This window comes from Haliotis cracherodii, unplaced genomic scaffold, assembly GCF_022045235.1.
Source record: "Haliotis cracherodii isolate W230 unplaced genomic scaffold, xgHalCrac1.p SCAF_24, whole genome shotgun sequence".
Classification (NCBI taxonomy): domain Eukaryota; kingdom Metazoa; phylum Mollusca; class Gastropoda; order Lepetellida; family Haliotidae; genus Haliotis; species Haliotis cracherodii.
This window is the reverse complement of record NW_027266280.1, coordinates 3,278,476-3,286,286: the sequence shown is the minus strand read 5'-3', so window position 1 is coordinate 3,286,286 and position 7,811 is coordinate 3,278,476. Positions and strand designations below refer to the sequence as shown.

The following is a 7,811-nucleotide window of genomic DNA, read 5'->3' as shown; positions in this document are numbered from 1 at the left end:
GGTGACATCATCCCATCAAATACCTATGTTTACATTTTCGGCTCTTTCTAAGACTATTAAAGCTGGTTATCTCAACATCGGAGTGGAGATGTATGTCCCCAATCCGATGTTTCAAGTGCCAAAAGTTTGAACATTGATCTAAATCATTCTGTAGTCTGTCAGCGCCCTTGTGACGGAAATGACAGCACTTGATGTATAGCTGACATTAAATATTCAAACTGTAACTGGGCAATATCTGGCTTCATCTAGATTATGTCTAGTGTGGCAAAAAGCAGTCAAAAATCATAAAACTGAAACATGAACAAAATATCTCGTTTTACGAGGCTAAGAAGGTTATTGAAAGTCAGTCCCAATCAAATCCACTTACCAGAACCTACTCTGCCGCTCCAACCCCTCAGCCAGTATCCATTTCTATTCAAACAGAATTGACATGAATCACATCAGATACACCTATCAGCAGAACTTCTGTTATAACTTCAAATACATCTTCGACTCAAACTATGAGTCAAACTGAACCTTTGACTGTTGACCCTGATGCTGTTCAGCCATCCACTAAAGATCCAGAGGCTGCAGTAGAACCAGCAACTATTGAATTAGCCAGTGTTACCATGACCAGAAAAGTAAAGAAAAATACTAAATAGAAAAACAGACAATCAGGAACTCCTCTTCTTCAGAAATAGTTATCCACAACTCCTTTGATGCTCTGGACATGGATGTAACCCCATTGTCACAGAGCAGTAGTAGGAGTCCATCATCCTCACGTGTACGTGAGCATTCACCAATTGAGCCACCCTGACTCAATTGTCCAATATAATTCAATGGAATTGTAGAGGATTAATTGCATAATTTTAATGATTTAAAGGTTTTAATTCAAGATTTTAAATGAGTAAGTGACTTAAAATTTAACGTCACATCGGCAGTATTTCAGCCATATCGTGACGAGAACATTAATAATACTTAAATTTAAACGAATAGAAACCTGTCATTGATGGACAGAATAATAACTAGATTATCACAGTTTAGAAGTAAAACTGGCATGTGCGAACAATCTACTTTGACTGTATGTGATTTAGGTCGAGTCCCGTCAGGACCCACACTTGCCAGAGTGAGGTACCTAATTGCCAGCACACAAAGTCGATCAAACCTACTCAGCCAGTCTGACAGATGGTAGCCTAGATCACGTACTTTAGGTACCCTCTGACAAGTGTAAATTGGCATGGTTCACATGGCCGAAAACTATGAAAACAAAAGGTCATTTAGAAAGTGGTCAAATGTAACAAATGTTATATTTGGGATAACACTTTCTTAATAAAGCAGATTCTCGTACTTTTTTTAGGTTGAGTCCTGTTCACTAGTAGTCGGTCATCTGTAGTGTTGGTCGGGGTTGTCATCTTGCTTGGTTCAACTTGCAACAGAGAATGTAAACACAAGATTGTCAGCCATTGACAGCTGCGATGGTGTGAGTAACCGTGATGTAGGTCTGCCACATCAAAGTTCGGGGTGGAAGGCATTTATTTTGATATTATTGTTTACTGGGGGTAATTGCTAACTTACTAATAACACTGACACCTGTTAAATGTATAATATAATGTTAATTCAAAAAGTTTGTTGGAGCACCGGTGGCCCAGTCGTCTAAGGTGTCAGGCTTTCGTCCCACATTAAGCTGACACGCCGCGATATAACTGGAATACTGTTAAAAGCAGAGTTAAACCCATCTCACTCACTCAAAAAGTTTCTTGTAGAAGTATATTCGTTTAGCATTTTAAAATCTGTCATCCCAATAATAGAAATGATGGCATGTTTGATTTCAAAGAAACGACCTTTCTCGCTAAATTCCGAGAAAAGACAGGGTAGCGACATTGTACAACAGGTTGGAAGGAATTTAAACATCTGTCTTTGGACTAAGTTTGGAGTGTTATTTGTCAACTTCTTTTGCAAAACTATTTGTTTTGAAAACTTATTTTGAAATACTCACGACTATGGTGTTTTTAATCTTGAACTTTAGTAATAATTGTTACATATATAACTACCTGTGACCACTTTTCAGAATGATCTAAGATTGCGGACCTGCAAGAGAGCACCGTTTTCATAGCGTTGTTGCTGTCATGGTAGAATGGGGTGCTGAGGACATATTCTAACCTGGGTCCACACGGAGGAAGAGCGATAAGCGTTACCCAGCACTCACCACATTTACGGCAAGCATGGGTTGTTTTCTTGTTTCCTTTTCTTAACCGGTTGGTTGGTTGGTTTGGTTTGTTGTTTAACGCCTCACGCAGCAATGTTCCAGCTGTATGACGGTGGTTTTTAAAGTATCGAGTCTGGATGGTTGGTTGGTTGGTTTGTTGTTCAACGCCGCACTAAGCAATACAGTGGTTGATATCATGAGCATCGATCGACGCAATTGGGATACGATGACATGCATTAACCACCCAATCCCGCTAGACGCCTCTTACGACAAGCATAATCGCCTTTTGTGATATGACAGATATATTGTTCTGAAAGTAATGACATACCAGCTATTTACGTTGTGGTACATGTCGGCACTTCAGGTGGACAAATCTTGGCTGATAATGTTCGATACCATTACATCTAGATGTAACAGACACACACACACACACACACACACACACACACACACACACACACACACACACACACACACATGCTCACTCACTCACTCACTCACTCACTCACTATTACCTTGGACTTGTTCTACCCACGATTCGCAAGAGGATAACACAGGAATAAATAAACATAGAAATAGTTTAATCAGTTTATTCACTCCAAAGAGACATTAATAAATCATTTGATAATAAATGTAAATACCTTAAATATACACACTTAACTTCATGGGTCAATAAAATAGAATCATCTTAGTATTTACACCATGTAAATTGGTTGATAGGCATTAGAGATTGCCTCGATAAATACTTTGAATGTATACTTGTTTTAAAGACTAATGTCCTCGGGATGTTCCAATAATACACAATATACTCCCTCTCAAGTCTATCCTCGTAACTCTTGTAAGTTTGTTTTTAGCGTAAGATGATGGTTATTCCATAGGATGGGTCTTGATATCTCGAGTGACATTTGTTTAATAGATGTGACAAAACCTTTTCCATATATCTGAGAAATATCTGCTAAAAGCAGGTTCGATTATACGATTCCGACTATATTATAACCAACTGTTTGACAATTAGCATGGAATAGTGATGATAAAAGTTCGTGAAAAGGTGATCGTTTCATGCTCAACGGTCAAAAACATGCAAATGCAAGTCATTTTTTCACCGAACACAAGAAACACGGGAGCATGTAGTATAAGTCAAAACAGGGAACTGCACCTGACATATTTGTACATAGAGTGAGGTGAATGTTAATCATAAAGGAGATGGAGCTTCTTGCTTGGCGTTTCAATGAAAATTTAAAGTTAAACGTTTGTAAAACATAAATGCTGTGAAAGGCTGTACAATATTTAATGGAGGGTGATAAATACTAAAAGTAATACCACCTCTTAAGTCACCGAGAAAGTGTAGTGAGTGAGTGACTTCACGAAGAGCGGGCTGCGCTGTATCAGACTATTTGGTCATTCATGCCTCTGCTCAGTAGAGTATTCATACAGCGACAATCCATGATTGCACGTTGGCCTTGGCCTTGAAGTCGCCCTCTCCCGGCAGAGCTCACGGACGTTGTCTTGCTTGTTGTAGTTGATACTTTGACATCCTTGGACTTCGTGACACGCTTCAATGCAGTTGAAGATGTTGGCAGCATTAAGCTCTTTGAACAAATTCAGGTCGTCGATCATACCTTCCAGAGTGCGTCGGAACTGGTGACGGACATTCTTCGAGGCCTCAGTTTCTGATAAAAAGACAATAAACAATTCTTATCTTATCTGTAAAACAAAATGGAACACATACGTCATCACATTTAGTGGTTGGCTTGTTGATCAACGAGTCTTGAGAAGACTAACCAGTGACTGAAAGCCATTCAGTTGGAGCCTGATCTAGCGATTCATTTATATCAGCCTTTGCACGTTACTGGGGATGAATAATACCCTGGAAGTCAAATGAAGACCATGTACTCTTATATAATATGCCCCCGTGAGGATTTTGTTCAGTTACTCATAACCTATGCTGGTCGTAAGAGGCAACCAAACTGATGGGTGGTCAGACTTGTGAGTTCAAAATGTGTCATCATACTTCAAGGCAATGGTTGCTCATCATATAAATAAATACACAGTTATGAGATGGCATACCAATGATCCAGTCACCAACGCCTGTGAGGACCAGGAAGTTGACTTTTTAAGTCTTGGTGGATGTAGTTGATAAAAGTTCTTGCATTCCCACATCATGGCCGTGACCAATTTTCACAGTCAATCCCGCCCATGCGACTCTGAAGGGCTTGAAGGCTGCACAGTCGAGATAGGGTGATGTGACGCCGTATTGCTCTGCGCATTGGTGGCATAGCTGCATGATGAGACCACTATTTCCGCTTATGCCAATACCGATAGCTGCCTCTTCTCCCCCTTCTTTCTCACGAAGCACAACGTAGAGATCCTTACAGCCTCGGACTTGCAGAAGCAGCTGCTCCCTCTGGCTCAGATCAATATTTGTCGTCAGATGGTCACCCTTTGTTTCTATGAAGGCTTTCCCAGTTGTTTCTTTCAAAATACCTGGGGGTACAAAAAACACACCATTATATTATGTTCTCCGTATTTTGTTGAATGTCGGGGAAAGAATGTATTTTGTTTTTGTTTTTTTGTAACGCCGCACACAGCAATATTCCAGCTATATGATGGTGGTTTGTAAATAATCCAGTAGGGATACATCTGGGTCGACACTGCTAGATTAATATACATGTAGTTGAAATATGTAATACACACTCTTGAGTCTTGGGAAACCTCCGAATTCAGTACAACTGTTTCACAAAACATAGGTCTCAATTTTGAAACTAAACTACCTTAGCTTGACATAGCGTGAACAACAATTTCAGGAAAACATCGTTTACCACCTCAAGTTGAGGAGTTTATATGTGCCTCCCGTCGTTAACGTCCACCTTAAAAACATCACGATTTCCATCACATCTTGCTTGTGTATTGGAGAAAGTTTAACCAACCGTTGGTAGACATAGTTTACCATCACTTTGTGCTTTGAGCTAAGGACAGAAAACTAATTAGTGTCCTATCGTTTACAAAGAGTTCCTATTCCCTTGGCTACATATTTTGCTTCACGCGAGCCGAGATAAAAAGTCTTAGTCTCTAATAAGCAGATGTTAAGGACAGCTTGCAAGTATTAAGGACGCTTGATGAGCTAAATTACGTATTTGAGTGAGTGAGTGAGTATGGTTTAACGCCGCTTTTAGCAATACTACATCAATATCACGGCGGGGGACACCAGAAATGGGCTTCACACATTGTACCCATGTCGGGAATCGAACCCGGGTCTTCGCTGTGACGAGCGAACGCGTTAACCACTAGGCTACCCGACCGCCCCCATAACGTATTTGAAAAACACAACATGCATCATTATGTCCGTTCGCTATAAGTATTTGGTTTAGGTTTGGTTTGGGATACGATGACATGCATCAACCACGTCAGCGAGCCTAACCACCCGATCCCGTTAGTCGCCTCTTACGACAAGCGTAGTCACCATTTACAGCCAGGATGGCTTGCTGAAGACCTATTCTACACCGGAATTTTACGGGTCTGTAAGTATTAAGTACCGTTGGATACATTCTTGCATTTTGACTGGACCACAAATGTGAACCTACTTACCTGTTGTTACAATCAGACGCCACAGGAAGCTCAACCTGTTCATCTTGGACTCTCACACTACAATGACTGAAACTGGTGTAACCTGTGTTGATACGATGTTTTAATGTATGTGTGGTCGATAAGGGGTATGGTTTCGAACCGGTCACTACACTCAAAGCATCGTCTTCGGAAATGTTTGAACAAATGATGCATGACACTTACACAGGACGACGCTTGTCAGTGTTACACACTCCTTATTACCTGATCACGAACACCGGTCTCAGGATTAATATCAATCTTTTAATCTCTTAGAGGTCAATTGTGCAAACATGTTGTTGCTAGATGTGGGTTTTCATTCAAGTCAAACTCACCCACAACAGGATAAGTGATGGGGAAGCATTATTATTATTATCTATGACCTGAGAAAATGACAATATTATATTACATTTTCGTCTGAACAGGTAGGAATTATTTCAAGAAATGGAAATTAGATTGTTAACTTGTATTGGAGATGAGAAAACTGACTCTAAATCGAGCGTGTGCGTGGTCAATACTTGGCATAATTTGCTTACCATCATGACATAAAAAAATAACAATTCGAAAAGGCGATTACACGTAGAAATACAGATGTTACTTAGTGCCCAGGATGACTGAGAGTCTAACTTAAGTAATCCTACACTGTCACGGCACTGTAGCTCACCTGGATATGTAGATAATATCATCATATTTATGTATAACATATTAATGTATGACGCGACCTGGGACTCGAACCAGTCGATCTTTCGTTCTCCAGGCTGACGCTCTATCCGAGCTCCTAGGGACAGTCGTCTAAGGCATCCCTTCGGCACGCCTGGTTCGCCTCGATTATGTTTCTAGGTTTGTCAGCACCATACCCGTGCTCATGGGTCAAAGACATGTATCATTTCGGGCTTTCCTCCCATATTAAGCTGACACGTCACGATATAACTTGAATACTGTTAAAAGCAACGTTAAACCCAACTCACTCACTCACTCACTCACTCACTCACTCACTCACTCACTCACTCACTCACTCACTCACTCACTCACTCACTCACTCACTCACTCACTCACTCACTCACTCACTCACTCACTCACTCACTCACTCACTCAGTGTTCTTATGCTTCCTGCATGGACCCAGAAGTAGTGTAAGTCCCCAGGGTCCCTGGTATGGTGGCCAAACTTCTGGTGATCTATAGCCCATGTTTATATTGTATTGTGGAATGATAATGTTTTCTTTTAAATATTATAAACTAGTTCTACAATGGAAACTTCGATACTGTACTGTTAGGATACAACCACTAACAATCGCAGTTGTTAATTTAATCTACCGAATTTAAAACATTGTTTTTATACAAAACATATCATCAGTCAATTTTTTGCAAACCATTCAATATCCTTTAAAAAATCTATAATTAAACAAGAAGTAATACTAGTAAAAAGATCCTAAATAGATGATGATTTGAAATACTGACCCCTTGTGATGGCAAAATCAATAGTCAAGCAGCACATTCGCATAATGACCTCTTCAAATCTGGACTGACAACCAAAGTAGTTGTAGCCGATATTTGGTTTAATTTCATGTAATTTATTGATACCTACTTGGGTGTCCCACTTCCTTTGCATGAGATCTTTAATGTAACATCTAATAACAGGCTTGATATCACTGTATGGAATTTGAAGTGGTGTCACAGATTTGTTGAGTGCTCCTTTTGCAGCTGCATCAGCGATTGTGTTACGAGTTATTCGAACATGACTGGGTAAGCAACAGAAACTGATGTCATATTGGCCAGTAGCAAGATCATTACACAATTCAATACTTTCTATTAAAAGAGGATGTGTACATGACATATTTTTGATAGCTTGAAGACACGAAAGAGAATCGGAATATGTTATGAACTGCTTATGCTTACATTGGTTTTGAATATATTTAAGAGCTGTTAAGATGGCATGTGATTCTGCAGTGAAAATTGAACTGTCATGTGGTAGATTAAGGGAGGTGGTATTTATTGTCCGACATTGTCTTCTTCTTGGCACTCGTGA

The 7,811-nt window shown here is 39.9% G+C and overlaps 1 pseudogene; it reads right to left on the bottom strand.

Moving 5' to 3' along the window:
• Positions 1 to 3,611: 3,611 nt before the first annotated feature.
• On the bottom strand, positions 3,612 to 5,813 carry LOC139472385 (uncharacterized; annotated as a pseudogene).
• Positions 5,814 to 7,811: the final 1,998 nt, after the last annotated feature.